Source organism: Papaver somniferum, chromosome 1 (genome assembly GCF_003573695.1).
Source record: "Papaver somniferum cultivar HN1 chromosome 1, ASM357369v1, whole genome shotgun sequence".
Taxonomy (NCBI): Eukaryota; Viridiplantae; Streptophyta; class Magnoliopsida; order Ranunculales; family Papaveraceae; genus Papaver; species Papaver somniferum.
Window position 1 is genome coordinate 219,599,083 of NC_039358.1, and position 19,794 is coordinate 219,618,876.

Sequence of the window (19,794 nt, forward strand, 5' to 3'; positions counted from 1 at the left end):
ATGTTCCTGCAAGCAAACACATACATATAGAACAAGAGGAGGATGTATGTATGCTACACCAATTAATCCTGTAGGAAAACACATATATATAACTAGCAGATATACCATACATACATCAAGTGTACATGCAAGAAGACAGAAACACAATAATAGCTTTATTGCGGATTACGACTAATCCGACTCTAAACTTAGTGCATGATAAGCATGCCTTTGTGCGGATTTCAACTAATCCAGCTCTAACTTTATCTAGCATAATGCTAGTTCCTAATGCATGATAGGCATGCCTTTATGCGGATTTCAACTAATCTGACTTTACTATATACGGATAATCGGTCCGACTTAACTGAATTCTCCAACCATAATGGAGACTTGCTGCAAAATATGAAATGTTAATACATCATAATGTTAAAAGCATTCAATAATTCTAAAGCATTTAGTTTATGTAAACATTTTATGCTCATGTTTATGAGATATGATGTCGCATTGTCATTTATTGTAAAGCTCGTTGTGGAGCAGGCGCGCTAGGTTGCGACACCTAATTCTGGATGTACCAGTGCGATGCGTATATCGGCTTGAGTCTGTGCGACTAGCTATTTTCTTAGGCATATGTATATTCAATATATGAGTTAGAAAGTGTCCTTTTTTTCCTTAGACTGGCAAGAAAGGTATGAGATCCTATCGTCCTTTAGCTTTATAGCCTTTGTCATGAGGTTTCCTTTTAAATACTAATTTAAGTATTTAGATAGTAAGCATTTAGCTATTAATCAAAGGACTGCACATTATGGCATGTCAAGTGTGAAATCAAGAGATATGAGAAGGAATGTTGTCCTAATAATGCTTGGAGATGCACTGATGAGCCCGACATCGCCTCTGGTACGATATGGGTTGAACTCCACTGTGACGATTGCTTTGCCAATACGAGATGGTTGCTCCGAGATAAGCATGGCGAGCATGGATGAACCATCTAAGATAGATTCCATTGAAGAATGCCTTTGTGGAGTATATTATCGTTCACCTGCTGTTCATGGAATTTATCAAAATTCTTTTGATTCAAAGAACAATTATTTAAGTATATAGGAATCAGTCATTTAGCTATTGTAAACCAAAAGACTAATTATTAGATAAGGTAAAAAAGGTTTGTTGTCCGAGTTGCCGCTCGGAGATGGACTGTTGAGTCCGAGTTCGTGCTCCTGGTATGGTGTCGAGGTGCAATCCGAGTGCATGCTCTGGTTGCCCTGTTGATTGCCTGTCCGAGATTGGTGCTCGGAGATGAACTGATGAATCCGAGTTCGTGCTCTTTATCCGATCGTGTTGATCGTTTCTCCTAGTTGGGATCTGTCCGAGATGGCTGGTGAGTCCGAGATCATGCTCTGATTGGCTCCCTTCGTGCTGGTTACTTTCCCAGTACGAGATGATTGTTGCAATTTGAGCTGTCCGAGCTCTGGCTTCTTCCGATTGCTTCTTCACGACCTTAATCGTGTTGCCTCTGGTACGATATGGGTTGGACTCCATCGTGCTCCCATTTAGGCTGTCCGATTGTATCGGTGGTATCTCCACGAGTTGGTCTCGAGTGGAACACGAGCTGGTGATTCCGATGTGATATCCTCCACCATCGTTTTTCTACAACAGCAACTCAATCAAGTGAGTAGTCATGTGAATAGACTTGTTTGGCTACTGCAATGTAAAGAGAGTACGAAGAGAGATTGAAAAAATAAGCCCCGAGTTCATGCTCTGGTTGACCCCATCGTGCTGGATTTTGTTCCAGCATCGGTCTGTTGCTTTTCTGTCCGAGATTGATGCTCGGGATTGAGTTGTACAAGATGACTGCTCCTAGTTGAGCTGTGCGAAATAGTCTGCTCGATTGATTCTGATGGTTCTACACGAGTTGGTCTCGAGGTGAACGCCAGGTTGTTGAATCACTCCGGTGTGATTTCTTCCACCATTGTTTCTCTGCAACAACAAGCCAATTAGGTTAGTAGTCATGATATGAGTTGGCTTCGTTCGGCGATTTCTATGTTGAACAGCACGAAGATAAAGAGTGAAGAGAAAAGCCCCAATTCAGGCTAAGTTGTTGATGGCTAGCAGGTTAGCAGCTGTTGTTACTGCTCCGATGCAATCTCGCACATCATCAATTTAGTTTCAATAGCTTCTCCGATGTAGCTCCTGAGAGGCAGGACGATGAGATTTGGTGACTGACTTCAATTGGCCAGCCCTACGCACCTTTGAAGGTTTCTTCTCCGAGTGGTTCTTTGCTGTTGCTTCTCCGATGCGACTTCGCCCATCACCATTTTTCTGAAACAGCAACTCAATCAAGTGAGAAATCTTAGTAAACTCGTGCTGCAATTTCTATGTGAAGCAGTATGAAGAAATATCGAAGATAAAAGCCCTAAATTAGGCTAAGATATTGATTATCAGTGTTTTTTGAAAAAATCTTCAATGGGTTTGAAGAGTAGGATCTACTGGTTGTAGATCTGTAACCAAAAATCACTTTTAATAAAGATTTTGAACCAAAATCAGACTTGTATTAAAGAACAAGCCCTAGTTTTTGTAGTAGATTTGTCTGAAATTTTTTGTTTAAATCTTGTAGATCTGAAATATTAAGAAGAAGATGAAGAGAGAGGAGGAAAATTTTTAATTCCCAGTTGATGTTGGTGAGAAATCTGCTGTAGAGATTTCGCCGCTTTTCTTTCTTTTGTCTAAGCTTCGTTTGGAGGAGCCACACATTTGTTGTCCGAGATTCATCTCTTCTTTTGACAGAATACCCTTGGAGTTTCTTAGATCGCCTGGATCTCAACTAAATCCGATACAGAACTTGCTGGCAATGAAGTATGAATGTTCTTTCACGAGTTTCTAGCGCCAAAATGTAGTAGCATAAAATCTGACTACTACCCCAAGATGATCTTAACCATCAAAACATACATAAAAGAAGATAAAAGAACATGAAAGTAAAGGAGGCACAAATCTTTTCACGTGGTTCGGTCTCTTGAGACCTATATCCACGGATTTCACTATGTTTATTGGTGTTACAAGATCTCCATTGGAGAGGCTCTCATGGAACTCTAAGGAAGAAGAAGGAGGCTAGGCTAGCCTTAGCTAGAGACCATCCAAAAGATCCCTCCTGAGTTATTTCTCTTTCTCCTTTATATGGTAGGAGATTACATCAATTACAAATACGCCCCTAGGGCTGACCAGACAAGATAAGACTAAGTAGTTGGGTGTACATAGTGTATTTGGTAGTAATGTAGTAGGATGCTACGACGTCTAATCTCGCGCCACGTAGCGAGATGATATTTTGCCCTCACATCAACAAATTTTGTGTAATCTAGCTAGATAAACTAAACCTAGTCGAAATAGTTATTTTGTCATTATCTTTAGGGTTTACTAATTCTCCCTTTATTCCTATAAATAGGAATCATATTGTAACTGTGAATGTATCTCAGTAGTACTGGTGATCAATATAATTCACCCCCAGAAGGTTTTATCAGCGGATGAACCACTTTAATCTTTGCCTTCTCTATTTTATCTTGATCTTGTCTCTTATCATAAATCTAATATGAAGTATAATCGACAGTAATTACAGATATTAAGCTTTCACTATTAATCTACTTAGGTTTGCGCTGCCTGTATTTATTTTTGCCTTTTCTATTGTTGTGAAAATGAATTTCACTATGCACAATTGGAGTTTGTATGTAACTCGAATACGAACCCAAATTGCATTGTGCGCAATGAACAGTGAAGCTTGACCTCAAAAGTTTTAGTAAGTGCGGAGTGTCGTCCTTATGGCTAAAGCTGGGGTATTGGACCACAACACTTGTTATATGGTCTTATCATACCATTGTCATAAACTTTGTCAATCTTGAAGGCAGTTCACTGCACTCTCTTCAATTGTGGCATGCATATTTTTTCTTTTGCAATTTTTTCACTGCACTCTCTTCAGGTGCGGACGTATGCCCGCCCGGGCTAGGACTGGCTCAAGCCACCCCTGGCCAAATCTTTTTTGTTTACTTAGGCAGTAAATTCAAACATAATTTTGGTCAAGCCAAGATAGATTTATGCCAAGTCAGTTCATTATACTCTCAACATTCTATCTATATTTGTTACTTGACTAAAAGAGATCTTATTGCAGGTGAATGTTATTTTGATGTCACTGGAAGCGGTATTTCGTTTTTCTTCGGTCGGCGCTCCCCACCGTGGCAGCGGTGTTCTAGTAGTTTATAGTTGTGCAATTTTTTGGTCCATTTTTTTCCCTGTACCTCGACATAGTAACACTGAGTCACTTAGCAGACAGTTATGACGTGCTGCTGACTCGTATTTTTGAATATGTATTTGTTCGAAATTATTTGAATATTAAACTTCATTTTATTAATCAAGTTTCTTTTACTACACAGTCAACAAGTCAAAAAGCTATTTTGTTTTGCCCATGAAAGGTAGATATTCTTGTTCAAAAAAAAAGAAGAAAGGTAGATATTGAAGCTGACTAGCTAGCTCAGTCAATGGTGTTTACTGGTGTTGATAATCAAACGTAAAATTCAAGCATACGCAGTAGTTGCGTTGAGCCAGATAGGTGACTGGTGATGGCACCAAGGAGGAATTTTCTCCGGGAAGAGAGTTGAAATTCGTGTCGATAAGACTGTTCCATGCCGTGCTCAACTGGGTTGACGATGGGTCTGTCTTTGGTCTCCCCATCCCACGCATTAAAGTCTTGATTGTTGTGTGGTTGATAACATATATATCTCCGTGTGGAAAATTATCATTAAATTTTACGGAAAATGGGTCATTTGTCCAAATATTTTTAAATCACGTTCAAATGGACGACTAAAAAATAATTTGTGTGAAATGGCAAAAAAAAAAAAAATAGTAAGGGTGAAACTGGATTCATCCTAGCTTAAATTTAAAAAATAGCAAGGATGAAACTGGATACATCCTGTGTAAATTAAAAATAAGAAAAAATATTTGAAGATGGGCACGATAAAACTGGTTGCATCCTGCCTATTTTTATATTTTTGTCCATTTAAACAGTATCAAAATCTAACTGTCCATTTCACCCAGGAATTGTTGATTTTGGTCTTTTTAACCAGTTTTGTGTAAATTTTGTTTGCTTTTGTTTTCTTTTCACAGGTTTTGCTCGACTCTAAATTATCAAATATTTCCTTCGGAAAAAACTTCGAGATATTTGTTTCATTTTTGTTTGGGTTCGTTTTTGTCAAAACTTACTTCTCGACTCTAATCTAATTGTCACTGCTCGAAGGAGAATTTGTGGATGTCGAACCTCCCTAAATTCTATTAAGAATCTTTAATGAACCTATATATATATATATATGAAAACTCGATACAAAATGAGAGATACCATCCATTAATGCTCTCTGTCATAACCTTTTCATCGCAATCTTTTCTTCTTACTATAATCAAACCGTATACACACAAATTAATATGAGCTTCATATTGGTCATCTGTGTCACCCTTGTTTTATCCACCTTGAATTTCTTACCTACATCCCAACATCTCATAGCAGAAACTGATAGGTTAGCCTTACTTGCTTTCAAAGCCAAAATAAACGACCCACTCGGAGTATTAAGTTCGTGGAATGAATCGTCTCACTGCAGTAATTGGACAGGAATTACATGTAGTCGTCGGCATCCAAGCAGGGTCACTGTCGTGGATCTGAGAAGCATGAGTTTGGGAGGTCCATATCTCCATATATAGGAAATCTGTCGTTTTTACAAGTACTCCGCCTTAGAAACAATCACTTCACCGGCGAAATTCCTCAAGAAATTGGTCAGTTATCCAGATTAAAATTTTTTGTCTTATCCGTTAATAATATATCCGGCAGTATTCCACCCCAAGTTTTTAACATCTCCTCCATCACTGTTTTTGGTGTAGCCGATAATAAGCTTCACGGATCCATTCCACCCTATATCGGATATACTCTCCCTAATCTCCAATTTCTTCTTATAGGCGAAAATAGGTTTGGTGGCTTGCTACCAAAATCCCTATCCAATCTCTCAAGATTGTCTTCACTACATGTCTATGAGAATCAGTTCACTGGACCTGTACCGGCCAATTTGGGTAGCTTGCAAGATCTCGAAGAGGTAAATTTTGAATATAATCGTTTTGCAACCGGTGAAGTAGATGACCTTAGCTTTTTGGATTCATTATCAAATTGCAGTCACCTAGACGTCCTTTCCTTCTGTTGTAATAAATTTTCGGGAAACTACCGGATACCATAGCCAACCTCTCAACAAAGCTTACCCAATTGTACATGGGAAAAAAACAAGATTTTCGGCGAAATTCCTTGTGGAATTGAAAACCTGATCAGCCTAAACAGATTGAACACCCAAAGTAACCAATTAACAGGAAGTATTCCAGATTCTTTAGGAAAGTTAACTAATATATTGGAAGTTGGCCTGGGGATAACCTACTCTCTGGACCCATTCCATCAAACATCTGCAACAATACACAATTAGAAAGTTTATATTTGGACGACAACAGATTAGTAGGTACCGTTCCGCCAAGTCTTGGCAGCTGCGGCAACCTGAGAGTAGTGGGGCTTTCAAAAAATCAACTTGTTGGTACAATTCCTAAACAACTCATTGGTCTTTCATCACTGTCAGTGTATCTTAACTTATCTTGGAATCACTTGACTGGTAATTTGCCTTCAGAAGTTGGTAATTTGGAAAGGATTGTCTTCCTCGACTTATCAAATAATCAATTATCGGGGGAAATTCCAAGCTCTTTAAAGAATTGTCTAGGCTTACGAACACTTTATCTTAATGGAAATTCTTTCGAAAGTATTATTCCTCCATCATTGAAGAGTTTGAAGGGAATTCAGTCCTTGGACATATCAACCAATAACTTGTCTGGTCGAATTCCGGAGTATTTGGAGTCTTTTGTTGCACTCGAGTATTTGAATATTTCTTTCAATGATTTTGAAGGTGAGTTACCGAAACAAGGGATTTTCAAGACGTTAAGGGCATCCTTAGTCCGTGGAAATGAAAAGCTTTGTGGTGGAATTCCTAGACTACATTTACCAAGTTGTCCAAGACAGACAGGATCTAAAAAACTAAGTAAGCGACCCCCTCTCAAGAGACTGCTTCTAATAATCTTCGGAACTGTTATCTGCATAATTCTTCTAGGGTTCTTTCTCATATGGCTTTGGAGGAGAAAAACAACAATGAGACGTTCAACTTCGTCTTCAGAAAATCCGGTGAATAATAAGTTACAAAAGGTTTCATACAAAGAGCTTCTTAAAGCAACAGATGGATTCTCTGCAGAAAATTTAGTTGGCGTCGGAAGTTACGGATCTGTTTACAAAGGATTGTTAATGCTAAACCAGGAGACAACAGTTGTTGCTGTGAAAGTGCTAGATCTTCAAAGACGGGGAGCATCCAAAAGTTTCATAGCTGAATGTGATGCAATGAGATGCATTCGCCATCGAAATCTCGTGAAAATGTTGACTTCTTGTTCTAGCATTGACTTCAAGGGAAATGAATTCAAAGCTCTGGTTTCCGAATTCATGCCAAACGGAAGTCTCGAGTACTGGTTGCATCCAACAGAAAATTACCAACAACTTCAGAGGTCATCGAGGAGATCGCTTAGTTTTATGGAGAGGCTAAACGTAGCTATTGATATTGCTTCTGCACTGCATTACCTTCATCAGCATTGTCAGAGACCAATAGTTCATTGTGATCTAAAACCAAGCAATGTTTTACTCGACGATGACATGAACGCTCACGTTGGTGATTTCGGCCTCGCAAAGTTTCTAGGTGGAGTCATCATCAATGTTGAAGCTGAGCACCATACCACCAGTAATTCAGTCGGGATACGGGGCTCAATTGGTTATGCTGCTCCAGGTTTTATATTTTCTCTCACTCTAGTAAGCTCATAAAAAATATAATCATAGATTCCAAACAATTAATTAATATATAATACTATTATTGCTATTTTAATATATATGCAGAGTATGGAATGGGTAGCGAGGTCTCGACTAATGGAGACGTCTACAGTTACGGGATCATGGTGCTAGAGATGTCTACAGTTACGGGATCATGGTACTGGAAAGAGACCCACGGATGACATGTTTGCAGATGGTTTAAGCCTGCATACCTTTGCTAAGAAAGCTCTCCGTCCAGATCGGGTAATGCACGTCGACTCTACAATGTCGCTTTCTCAAGTCCATGACGAAGGTAATGATAACAACAATGAAATTCCGATCAATGGTGAGAGTGAGGCCAAGTTATGCGAGGCTTTGACAGGGATTATCAACGTTGCCATTTTGTGTTCTGTTGAATCGCCCAATGAACGGATGGAAATGACACAGGTCCTGAAAGAGAACAAGCCAAATCAAAAACGCTAACAACTTTTTGGTGTATGCACGTATTTTTCGTCGGTGAACGTATTTTTGTTAAATTCGTTTTTAGTTGTCGCCGTTGGATTCAAATACTATTCGTAATTAAAAACCACCCCCGATATAACTCATCTCTTCGGTGGTTCTTCTTCTCCCTTCAACTTTATCGCTCTTGCTCCCTCAAACCAGAAACACCTAATCCCCTCCATTAATGTTTTTCTGAGAAAAACCCTGCAACTAATATTTGAGCTTGGTTCAAGCAATTCATGATGAAGAATAAGATGATGATTTTTCTAATAAAATCCCAAAGCACTTATTCACGAATACAATTTCTAGGTACAAAATCAAAATTCACAGTTATAATGTGAAAGGTGCAATCGTGCATGTACTATTGGTAAGATAGCATCAGTTAGTTTTGATTTAGTAGTTTGAGTTCTTGATATGGGTTTGATTGGGTTTATTGAAATTTTCTCTAAATTGACAATTAGGGTTGTAATTAATTACTCACGGTTTTCATTCAGTAGTTTAAAACCCCATTTTCCACCAAGCTATTGTATCAATTTCCTTTTTCCTAATGGCTTGATTAGAAAACAACGGCTGCATTTGGTGATCATTTTGTTGACTGTGATTTTAGTTTTTCTTATTTTCTCATATCTCGGAAAGTTCAAATTTCGATATTATTAAACATGACCATTTGTGATAATTTTGTAGATTCAATTCAGGGATCAGGAAGATTCATTCTTCTGTTGATGAACCTAAAAGTGTGAGCGTAAGCTGTCTGGGGTGTTGATAATCTCTTTTGGCTCCACTTCACACTAAATACAAAGATAGAAATATGGCTATCACTCGGTCATGTGCTTCAAATCGTTATTTAATGTACCTCTACGTGATTAGTAACTGGAAGTGTTATGTGAGATAAGTTCGACCAGTATGTTTCCGCGGTAATATCCAAAGCATATGATCGATCAGTGCGAGCTTGGGACTGCAAACAATAAGCAATGAACAACTTCAGCCTGATATTTCATTTTGAGTTTCAACTATCTGAATATATGAATTGTTGTAATAGTTAATTGTTCGCATTGACGTGTGCATAATCCTTGCTGCTAATTAGATGGAAGAACTTGGTTTACTAATTATCATGTTATTTCTTGGTTAGGCATTGGTTTATTACAAAAGTTCAATTGTTATGTTATTAAATTTTGCAAAAATGAAAACTTCTAGCATTTACCGACATGCAACGCATGGTGCACTCAACTTGTTTTTGTAGTTATTTTGGCGTTTTTCAATAATGAAGTTTCTCCGTTAAGGGGGGAAAAATCGTACCTGAGAAATACCTCGTTGTATCAATTATGTAAGAAGGTTTTTCTGGTTTAAGCAATGAAAGCATTGACAGGTACCCACATAAGCCTAGTTGTCTTGTGCCGGCCTAGTCAATGAAAGCCAATGGTCACCCGCATAAATTGAAGCTGTCTGGAGGAGGATTTGTCCTCTAATCCTTGTCAATCAAACTATCTTACAATTTAACTACTTGAAATTTGCGCAATTGAAACCAAATAGCTAAGAGCAAAAACGAAAAACATAAAAATCAATAACATAAGACGGATCATTTCTTACATAATCCTTAAAACTAATTGAAAAGAACGAGTAGGAAAACCATGTGAAAAACATTAAGCACAAACAGTCTTCATACTTTGCTCAGTGTCTAAAAATTACGTACCATCCCATACACCAACTATAATCTCTAGCCACAAGATTTAACCGCAATAGTTTTGTATTTTTTGGGTCGAACTGGCGCTGTGTACCTCGAAATAGTAATGGTAAGCACAGCATTATAACAAAATTACTGCTGTTACAGGATCAGTGTTTGAATCCTCGGGGATCTCTAATTTCAATATTGTTCTTTCAGAGCGTCCACAATGGACGACTAAACCCAAATATTTGGTCCAGTGGATAGACGTAGTGGGACGGACCATCGATCAAAATTTGATCAAAGACAAAAAACCCATACCAAATTTGGTCGGCGACCAAGACCAAACCCAAATATAGTCGGGCGTTTATATAGTCCAAGCCCCACACCAGGCGAACGTATAATGCACGCCTGTTTTTTTTTTCTTTTGTGTGGGGTGTGGTTTATACCTCCGCCCCACTCTTTACAATTTTTTTATTATTATTTTTTTTTTTTGAATTTTTATGCACCGGGCGAACGTATAGTCCCCGTCCCACACCAGGCGTTGGTATAATCCACGCCCCACACCAGGCGAACGTATAATGTACGTCTGACCAAATTTAGTTTTTTCACCATAGCGTCACACACCAGACTAAACCCAAAATTTGATCCTTTTTTTCCTCTTTGGTCTTTGGTTATACTCGCACCACTGCAGTTGCTCTCAGCAGTAGTAATACCACTACCAGCACGACTATATCCGCTGATTTCGCATCCTGCTACCAGAAGCACTTTGTCATCCTCCAGTTTAACTCTTATAAAAACATTTTCATAGTTTGTGACGTGGACATTGAACACATAGTAACGTTTGACTGGTATTATAGCTGATGAACAACCCATATTAAAAAAGAAAAAGAAACAATCTCTCTGGTTTAATGTCTTCTGGGTTTTGGTAGAATGATGGATAAATTTGTATTCAAACTCAGCTATTAACTTTATAGATAGACACGTAATTTAGTTGGGTGATGGAAGTTAATGCACTGATACCTAATGTACATGGGAATTTGAGGATATTTAGTACTCCCTCCGTCCCACGTTAGTTTAGCCATTTGTAATTTGCACAATTTTTAAGACAAGGAATAGAGCATGTTTAAGTATTTTTTACAAGTATGCCCTTATGGATAATAACTTGTAAAACTTCGAAATGATTTATCTCTTAAACTATACCACGGTTTTTTTGTAAACCTTATACCGTTGAAAAGCATTTTAAAACACCTACGTAACGAATAAAAACATGACTATAAAATTATACATATTTCTTATAGTAACAATAATCAATTAAAAGGATAGTTTTAGAAATACCCCCTGATCAGTGAAATGACTCATCTATTTGTGGGACGAAATTTAAAACCAGGTACGGAGGGAGTACCATTTAGTAACAAGTTTTAAAATCCTTGGAAAAGGTTGTGCCATGCATTATTGAAAACTGGGGTTGAATGTTTGAAAATCCTTGGAAAAGGTTGTGCCATGCATTATTGAAAACTGGTGTTGAATGTATGTTTCCAACAAGATTGAATACAAGAATTCTTCATTGAAAGTGCAAATTAAGATTCTAGTACTAGTAACAAACATCTTGACCCTCACGATTGTTGAGTTGGGGAATCTGTTGGTAGGTTTTGACTGAATATACTATGTACATCCCCGAGTGTTATTGGCCTTGATTGTGTCCCGTTTTGAAATCTCATCTGGAGGTCCTTTTTGTAGCCCGATGATGGAATCGTGTATGTATTCGAGCCATTCAAATATTTCAGCGAATTATGCGAAGCCTACACAATTTTCAGGATGATGTGAACATGTAAATTGTGAAGATAACAATTTTTATTTTTTGTGGCAACACGATTTTATGGCTAGAGAACTTAAATTTGTGTAAATGAACTGTTATTTTAAACGAAATTCAATCGGTATGACGACTTCCTAATCAACAATTCACAAGGTCGAATTTCTCAGAAAACCACTTGAGTAAACAAAAACATAAGTCCGGATGGAGTATACTGCATTTGCCTAACTTTATGTCGAAGCATAATTTAGTTGGGTGATGGGAAATAATGACCTGATAATTACTGGTAATTAATGGTTACCACTTGGGAATTTGCAGATACTGCTGACAACTTTGAAAATCGTTAGAAAACGTTGTGTCATGTATTATGGAAAATTGGAGTTGGATGTATGTTTCCAATAAGGTGAGTAAATGGTTAACGCCTAAATAACGACTCTCCAAACTTACGAGGTTGAATCGCTCAAATAACAATGGGGACAAATCTGGATGTCAGAATGGTAACTTTTTTTATTATTATTATTTATTTTGAAGTCGGGTACTGTTTGATTGTCAGAATGGAAACTTGCATGTTTAGTTACACTTACACCACCTACTGGCTTGCTTTACTTAAAACATCTCCAATGCTAGAGGTCAAGGTCATCCTATGTGGAGGTGTTATTTATACATTTTATTTGTGGGTTATTCACTACATGACAAAAAAAATTAAAAGTAAAACACTTTTTATCTAATTTTCATTTCCAATCTACAAGTTACTATCTTACACTTTTTATTTGAATTAGAATGGTTTTTTGGGGACCAGTCTTTTTTTGGCGGACCATTGTTTTATTTTGGGTAAGACATTAGAAGTAATTCTAGGTCACCCCTTATCTAAATATTTATATTAGTACCAAAATTACCCTCCTGATTATTTTTGAATAATGATTAGTTAATGTGATTAGTCATTGATTAAGGTTAAATTAATAGATTTTTTTTTTAAAAGTAGAATTATTGAGTGACTAAAGTGATAGAAGAATAAGAAGATGGAGAAAAAAATTATTTTGAGATGGGTAAATATGGAGAAAAATTACTTAGTGAATGTTGTTATAAATGGCCTAAAATATCTTCAAAATCAAAATTATAACAAAAAAATTTCAACCAGGTCAACAAAAATTCGGTTAGATTATATGAAGAACATGTAACCGAACTTTCTGCAAATGCAGTTCGGTTAATAAATCCAAAATCACAGGCAACCGAACCAGAGCTTTAATGAGTTTTTGTTTGTTCGGCTAGCTGATGAAAAATCAAATGTAACAGAACTACTATGCTTGAGTTTACATATTTTGTTCGGTTCAGTCGACTCGACCACGTTGTAACCGAACTTTAAACAACAGAGTTCGGTAAGTTCGCAAAAAAACTTTTTTTTTGCGATTAAACCGAACTCAACATTTGGCTATACAGAGAAGAGCTCGGTTTTGAAATTATTTTGCGAGTTAACCGAACTCATTATATAGGTTTTCTGAGTAAAGTTCGGTTAGAATTTTTTTTTGCGATTAAACCGAACTCAACATTTGGCTATATAGAGAAGAGTTCGGTTTTGAAATTATTTTTGCGACTCAACCGAACTCAGGTGTTCGGTTAGGCACAAAAAAAAAATTCTTAGACGAAGTGTTCTTCGTGTTCTTCATTTTTAAAAGTTCGGTTGTAAAACTAGGGTTTTTTTCAAAATTATCCTAACCGAACTTACTACTGTAACCTCCAAATTCAACATATTTTGATGACTACGGCTCAAAATTTCAATCAAAAACGAATTAGAAGTAATGGGTTTGTGGGAAAATATTTATGGATAGGTTTGTTTATAAAAGATTTATTAATCGACGATGAAAACTCAATGAATCGACGACGATGAAAATTTGATGATTTTGATTAGATTTGTATACGATCAGGTTTAGATGATTATATATTGATGAAGAAGAGAAAGAAGAAAAATTGTAAGAATAGAGGAAGAAGAAGTTGTAGATTAGTTATAATTTTAATTAGGTAAAAGGGTAAACTAGTCATCTCCACCTTTTAGGACACCCCTTATAATTATGGGGAAGGTGGCCTAATCAAATCATGGTCCTCTCAAAAAACCTATGGTCCCCAAAAAAATGATTCTTAAATTAAAAGACAAAAGATGATGTGGACTTAAGACCTAGGGTCATGAAAAAAGTCTTATTTCCACCTTCTCCTTTACCCCCAATAAGTCATGTCATCTTTTTCTATGACCCCCACCCTTGCATTGGAGATAAAACTTGGGTGAAAAAATTCTTAAATCCTAGATGTCATACTAATCTAAGAACTTTAATCCTTACATTTTACTCATTCGATTGGAGATGCTCTAATTAATTTGAAAGGTCATATCAATTTTTAATCCAGGTGACGCTGCGTCCTCAGTGTTGGGACTTGGGAGCATGTTATGTTGCACTGGGTCTATCTATGTTCCCATTTCTTTACAGAAGTTTGTGGCAATTATTATGTGACTAGATTGGGCTTACTAAAAATGGATGAAATAGAAGATTATGATCGGGGATGCACTCAATGTTTTACTAGTAATTATATAAAATTTAACCAGCAGAAAATTCATATCAAATTACATGGGACGAAATTAAAAAATAAGCCACACAACAAAGGAAATACACCATGATCACACACAATCAAACAGAAACTAGAGCCACCAAAGAAACGCACATAACAATCACACAAAGGTAGTTCATGCGGCTAGAGTGAAATCCATACAAATGCACGTATTTCATTTTCTTTAGCAGGAGGACAGAATAGGAGTATCTGATGCCTTCCAAGTTGCAAGGATTCCTAGTAGGGATCGATCACCCTTCACGGCATCTTCCGAAGCAATAGAATCGATTTCTACCAATTCTGATGTTGTAAGTTTCACCTCTAATGCTCCTATATTTTGATTAAGGTTTTCAATCTTGGTTGTGCCTGGAATTGGGCAAACATCGTTTCCTTGATGATATAGCCACGCCAAAGCAAGTTGGGATGGTGTACACCCTTTGTTTAGAGCCATTTCATTTACTCTGTCGAACATATGTTTGTTCTGCTCAAGATTCTCCGGTTGAAACCTCGGTAGACTCTGTGAAATTAAATCATATAGCATTCGTTATACAATTAGCTAGGCATGCATCCAAAAACTGGGGCGTATGTATATATCCAATATATGCAATACTCTGATCGAAACGTAGCAGATGCAGAAAAACACACCTTTCTGAAGTCGTTGTCGGCTAGGTTGTCAACAATGTTTGGGCCTAGAGAAAAGAATCCCCTTCCCAAAGGGCAGTATGGAACAATTCCTATACCAAGTTCTCTGTGTGGGTTTTAGAAAATTTTGATCAGAACTTGTATAAATTTAAGTAACTTCGGTTATATATTTCTGGAAATGTCTGATGCTGATGAAAATAAATATATATATCACCTCACCTGCATGTAGGAATTATTTCTTCCTCTATATCCCTACTACACAATGACCATTCTGGTTGAACTGCTGTTATTGGATGAACAGCATGTGCTCTCCTGATGGTCGAAGCCGATGCTTCAGAGAGTCCTATGTATTTGATCTTCCCTTCTTCAACTAGTTTCTTAAGTTCCCCCATCTTTGATATTATTAAGAAAATTTCAACATGAAATTAGCAATAACCATAGAAAATGTCATTTTAAAAAACAAATACAACAGGAGAAAGTTAAGTACAGATCACATACGGTAACCTCGATGGGAATAGTAGTATCAACTCTGTGTATATAATAAAGATCAATGTAATCAGTCTAAAGTCTATCCAAGCTAGCTTCGCAAGCAGCTCTAACATATTCAGGATCACCACGAATTTCTGAATTCCCATCTTCATATATAATTCCAAATTTAGTAGCCACTTCAACTTTATCTCTTATACCAACAAGTGATTTTCCAAGTAAACCTTCGTTACTAATATCTGCGGTATCAAAGAAAGTGATACCTTTATCAATGGCATGGTGGATGAGATTAATTATATCGGAATCGGGCTTTGAGTGACAATAGAAATCTGACATACCGGCACACCCCAGTCCTTGTTTTGATACTTCAAATCCCTCACTACCTAATTTCATTCTTCCTACTGTTTCTTGATCACCTTCCATTTCTCTCCCTTTTTTTTCTTAATTTGCGTTGTGCTTTTTGATTTTTTTCTTGTCAATGGTTCTCTACTTAATATAGTAATTAATATCAAGGAGGGGATATTAACATATAAAGGGTTATTTGACTTTGGTGTTGTGGTTATCATGAAGGGTGACATGTATAATTAAGTAGAATAATGTCATTTTTTTATCAAACAATCCTAAAATTTAAACTACTTGCAAACTTTTAACTTCAATGGTTATTTGACTTTGTTCTGCATTGTTTTGGACCATTTCTTTCCCTATACCTTGACATAGTAACAGTAAGCAAACCATTTATTACGTACTGCTGTCGTAGAGTCAGTATTAGCATCCAGAGGGATGTCAAATCTCGATATCGTTTCAGTAGTAGTACCACAAGCAACATAATGGCATCCTCTTACCAGAAGCATTTTGTCATCCTCGTCTCTCCAAAATTTATTTTATTACTGAATGTAGTGTTTGTTCACCATCGGTCAAACAGTGGAAAAAAAACGTCAACAGCAGGATCCGAACCTGCGCAGGCAAAGCCCAACAGATTTCGAGTCTGTCTCCTTAACCACTCGGACATATTGACATTGACGGACGTCCGACTAATGGTTGGCGCTATCCAGCCTATTCCAGATTGCTGACAAGAAGTATGTTTTTGCTATAACCATTTATGGCCTGTTCGTAAGAATTTCAGAGTAAAAAATGACTCGAAGGAAATGAACTTCATCAAGATTTATGAGGAGAAAGACGGAATAGTAATAGTGCCGTCGATGCTTCAAGCTGCAAATGTCTGGAGTGTGCCTACTACATGGTGCCATGTACTTAAATTTGGATGCGATCATATATATCTGATTAACTTCGTTGAATTTTCCTTTCACCTCAGCTAAACCTGATTGAGCTCGAGGCCATAAAAATACATCTATTTTTCTTCGACGTTAGCTCAATTTAAAGTATTTGCAAATTTGTGTATAAATTGAAACCAAACGGTTAGCGCAAAGTGGGAAGAAATATAAATTCAATAACAAAAGACATACTCCGAATCATAATCCTTTGAGAAATTACACAAGCTGGAACTTAGAGATACACACAAGGACAATGATTCGATGACAAAAAGTACCCTATATAATCTCTAGCTAATTGTTTTGATAGTAATGGTTCTGCATTTTTTTGGTCCATTTCTTTCCATATACCTCGACATAGTAACAGTAAGCAGACCATTTTGACGTACTGCTGTCGTAGACTCAGTGTTTGCATCCGGAGGGATGTCAAATCTCGATATCGTTTCAGTACTACCAGAACGAATATAATGTCATCCTTCTACCCGCAATACTTTGTCATCCTCCACTTCAACGCTGATAGTACTTACTGTATAATTCGTAACATCGACATTGAACACGTAATAATGTTCAAGCTTCATCGGTAGTGTAGCTGGTGAACTACCCATTTTAACAAGAATCTCTATCTCTGGTTTTTCTTTTGGGAGTTAGATTGATGGATGAATTGGTTTTAATCTCCTCAGCTGTGACGAACTTTAAATAAGATGAACAAAATTTAGTTGGGTGATGGAAATTAATGACCTTGTAATCAATGTTTTACTGCATGTACATGGGAATTTGAGGAATCTCAGTAACAAGTTTGAAAAAAAACTAGAAAAAGCTGTGCCATGCATTATAGAAAACCGGGTTTTTTATGCATGTTCCAAGAAAATGACCAATGGGGTTGAGCCCATTGCGTTCTCCGTCAGTCAGTCAACAAAGCAAAGATGGCAGTAGAAGCAAAAAGAAAAAAAAATGAACGATTTTTTGGGACCATGGTTTTTTGGGACCATGGATTTATTTTGGGTAAAGACATTAGAAGTAATTCTAAATCACCCCATATTTAGTTATTTATTTAATATCTAATCTACCCTCTTAATTAATTTTAGGTTATGATTAGTAAATGATTTAGTTAAAAACAATTAGTGAGATTAAATTAAAAGATGGGTTTATTATTAGTTGAGTAGAATTATTGAGAGAGTAGAGTTAGAGAAGATGAAGGAGAAAAACATGGAAAATAAATTTTTTTCCAATTCACTAAGTTTGAGTATTCAAGTGATGAAAACTCATCTGATTCTTCATCTCCATCCTCTCCTAGAATATTTGTTAATCTTCAAAATGATCCGGATTTGAACTGGATTTTGAACAGTTCGATTACTTTATATGAAGAACAAGTAACCGAACTCATCTGAAGTTGTAGTTCGGTTGGCCCGTGAGATAAACAAGTAACCGAACTCATCTGAAAGTGTAGTTCGGTTACTTGTTCCAAACACGCAGGTTACCGAACTCTCTAATAATTTCTAGGAGTTACAGCGTTATGTTCGGTTGGTTCTCAACTAACCGAACTTTGGTCAAACTGCATGCAATTTTGATCTAACCGAACTTTACGTAATATAAGAGTATATAAGTTTACAAAGTTCGGTTCTTTCGCAAACTTGAACCTAACAACTAACCAACCAAACTCTGAGTTCGGTTTCTGCGATAAAATTGCGAAGTTACCGAACTTAACAAACAAAAAAAATGTGAAGTTTCATCATCTATTGGCTAAGTTCTGTTACTTTGTAGTTTTAAAATTTTTTGCGAACAAAATTGGCTAAGTTCGGTTATTTTGGAACTCAACATAGTGGCCACAACAACACAATTCGGTTAGATTGGATTTGTTTTTTTTTTCGGTTCTAAGGGTGGAGTTCGGTTACTTTTTAATTTTAAATTTTTTTGCGAAACAACCGAACAGAGAGTTCGGTGACTTAGTTTTAAATCCAATAGAACCGAACTGTTCTTCGTGTTCTTCATTTTCAAGAAGTTCGGTTAGTAAACTAGGGTTTTTTGGAAAGTCGACCTAACCGAACATGGCTCTGTAACTCCTATTAAAACCCTATTTTGATGATTTCGATTCGATTGAAGCAATCAAAATCAAATTAAAGCGAAGGCTTTGTTGGAAAATACCTCCGGAGTGGTTCGATGGCAGAATCAGGTTGCGGCTGGCGTCTTTTATACTCGATAAAATTATTATGTAACTGAACTTAATTGTGATTGCATTGATGTTGTTACATTCTTAAATAGGCGGTGGTGGGAGGAGGTGGTGGTGGTAATCGGTGGTTGGTGGTGGTGATAATCCATGGTGATGGGCTGTGGTGGTTGGTGGGCCCGGAGGAGTGTATAAAATTAAGCGATAAAAACGCGGGCCTACAGTAATACCGCAAGTGCACGGTCGTCGGTTGTAGCTCGTGCAAGTACGGGTCGATCCACAGAGATCGGGTGTGTTTTGTTGTTTCTAGCTATTTGGGCTCTAAATTGCTATTGGGCTTCTAATTGTGCTTTGGTCTTAGTGGGTTTGTTTGGATTAACTGTGAACTTATGGGCTTTTGGTCTTTAGAGTTGCACTGGGCTTTGGGCTAACAGTGAACTGAACTTGGGCTTTTGGGATTGCTGTGAGCCAAGCTCAGTTGCAGCAACAGCAGCAGCAGGGGAAGGGGAGCAGCAGCAGCAACAGGGTTGCAGCAGCAGCAGCACAAGGCAAAGAAGAAGGAAAGCAGCAGTACTGCAGCAGCAAAGCTGGAGAAAACAGCAGCAACAGCAGCAGCAGTGCAAAGAGAGCAGCTGCACAAGCACTGAGTAGCAGGGTAGGGAAGCAACAACAGGGCAAAAGCAACAGCACAAGGGCTTCTGGCTTAGTAGCAAAAGAGGAGTGTAAACAGTGGCTCTAGGCCAAATTGGAAGCAAACCAGAGAACAAAAGAATGGCAAAAACAGCAAAGATTAAACAG

General features: G+C 37.3%; 1 non-coding gene and 2 pseudogenes across 1 annotated transcript; 1 reads left to right on the forward strand and 2 right to left on the reverse strand.

The window, feature by feature from the left end:
- Positions 1-5,363: 5,363 nt before the first annotated feature.
- LOC113316387 lies at positions 5,364-8,477 on the forward strand (annotated as a pseudogene).
- Positions 8,478-14,620: 6,143 nt separating this feature from the next.
- Positions 14,621-15,987, reverse strand: LOC113360567 (annotated as a pseudogene).
- A 510-nt stretch (positions 15,988-16,497) lies between these two features.
- On the reverse strand, positions 16,498-16,579 carry TRNAS-CGA. The gene has a single exon. It is a non-coding gene; the product is annotated as a tRNA-Ser (tRNA).
- Positions 16,580-19,794: the final 3,215 nt, after the last annotated feature.